We start from the raw sequence: 2,250 nt of genomic DNA on the forward strand, positions 1-2,250 counted from the left end.
GTCAGATGATTACATAGATATGGGCAAAGATGACCTCCAGCAGTTTGAGTGTCAAATGGTGGTGTATATGTAGACGAAGATGACCACCAGCAGGTTGAGCACGGTCCCGATGATCCCCAGGATGGCCAGGATCCTCTCCTCGCGGTCGTCCGCCGGGTCCACGGTGGGGGTGCTGTACGCGCTGCAGGTGTGGCCACCATGAGGAACCATCTTTAGGATCACTGTTCCCCACGCCCAGAGGGTACTACGCCTGGAGAGGGACAGAAAGAGGAGAACATCTTTAGGATCACTGTGCCCCACGCCCAGAGGGTACTACGCCTGGTTGAGTAAGAAGAGAACATCTTTAGGATCACTGTTCCCCACGCCCAGAGGGTACTACGCCTGGAGAGGGACAGAAAGAGGAGAAGATAGAAAGAGAAAGGTGTGGACAGGAAGGAGAGTGTCAGACAGAGTGAGAGAGAAACTTGAGGGGGCAGTTACGTGTATATGAGCTGCAGGTATGGGAGCAGACACTTGCTTTATCACATAGGGGGTAAATGGACACAAGTTCTGTGGTTGTACTGTACTTCTCCACTGAAGTACAAAATTACATGTCACAAACACAACAAATTCCAATTCAAAAAATTCCAACTTGTTTTTGGACATCTCTTCACTGCACATCCTCCCTCGCCATTCTCCAGGCCCACCACTAAGGACAGAACATATAGTATACTGTATGAGCCATTGGGTATGCAGCCTCCTCTGAGCGCTTCAGAGGCGACGCAGACACGGGAGAAACACGGGTCTCCCAGAGGCCACCCAGCAAGTCTGAGTCGGCCATGTGTACTAAAGCAACATGATGCCCACGTCAAAGCCCATGTTTCACAAACCACTCACACACGCACACGCACACGCACATGCACATACACATACAGACATAGACACACACACACACACACACACACACACACACACACAAACACACACACACACACACACACAAATACACAAACAAGTCAGAGCCCATGTTTCTCTGGCCAGCTTCACCCGCGTCACACGTTGACAGGCCACACCATTCTGTCACAGGCCGACCAATCACATCGCCACTCATCCTGTGTGTGTGTGTGTGTGTGTGTGTGTGTGTGTGAGAGAGAGAGCGTCCGTATGTGTGGGTGCGTGGGCGTCGAGCCGCAGGCAGGCACATGGCAGGCGGTAGCCACGTGTGTGTGTGTGTGTGTGTGCGCAAGTCCCCTGCACCCACTACCCAGCCCGAGACTGGCAACGACACAGATCTGGTCCAGATCTGGCCCTGACACGGCACGCATCCGGCAGGAGTCCAGCTCCAGGGATCAGCTTGGAGTTATGATCGCTGGCTTCAACTCTGACACATCCATACCAACCTGCTCCCATACCACACATGCACACACACACACACACACACACACACACGCACACACACACACACATACCACACACACACACAGACACACAGACACATACACACACACAGACACACACACACACACACACACACACACACACACACACACACAGAGCGAGGGCTCTGGCCGGGGAGTGGGAGAGCAGATGTTCCAGCGGCAGCAGGCACCCGAGAGGCCCTCCAGACGCCAGTGTCGCCCCTCTGACTTCTCTTCCGCCCGCACCGCGATGGGACTCAGCCATTCAGCAGTGAAATGCAATTATTTCCGACCCAATAAAGAGGAGGGGATGAAGAGGAGGAGGAGTGTGAGTGTGTGTGTGTGTGTGGAGGAGGGGGGGTGACGTGTGTATGCGTAGGAGGGTGGTGTTGGGACTGGACTGTATGTGTATATGGGGGTGGGAATTGGGGTTGGTGGTTGTATATCCTGTATAGGGAGGAGACCGAGAGGGGGAGTGTGTGTGTGTGTGTGTGTGTGTGGTGGGTGGGTATGTGTGTGTATGTGTGTGTGTGTAGTGGGGAAAATCCTTGTGGTGCCTTATTGCTCCAGGCCGACCTAAGTGCATCAGCTCCCACGTGCACATGGCCCTGCTGTCTCACTATACTCTCACACACACACACACACACACAAACACACACACACACACACACACACACACACACACACATAGCCACCAGTAGAGTGATGGAGAGTGTAGGTGGCAAAGAAAAGGCTGATAGGGTGAATATGGAGTGAGTGTGAGAGAAAAAACCCCAAAATGGAGACAGATAACCTGGGTAAGAAGAGTGAGAGAGAGAGAGAGAGAGAGAGAGAAAGACAGACAGAGAAGAAG

At 53.0% G+C, this 2,250-nt stretch overlaps 1 long non-coding RNA gene across 1 annotated transcript in view; it reads right to left on the bottom strand.

Annotated features, from left to right (window-relative positions):
• Positions 1-344: 344 nt before the first annotated feature.
• Positions 345-2,250, bottom strand: part of LOC143122300 (uncharacterized) — a 21,617-nt gene continuing 19,711 nt past the window's right edge. The window contains exon 3 of the long non-coding RNA XR_012986626.1: positions 345-381. This is a non-coding gene — a long non-coding RNA (uncharacterized LOC143122300). The remainder of the gene's footprint in view (positions 382-2,250) is intronic.

The sequence above is a fragment of the Alosa pseudoharengus genome, unplaced genomic scaffold, assembly GCF_046254945.1.
Source record: "Alosa pseudoharengus isolate Yale_2024_CS ecotype anadromous, Long Island Sound unplaced genomic scaffold, YU_APseudo_1.1 YU_APseudo_1.1_scf_133, whole genome shotgun sequence".
Taxonomy (NCBI): Eukaryota; Metazoa; Chordata; class Actinopteri; order Clupeiformes; family Clupeidae; genus Alosa; species Alosa pseudoharengus.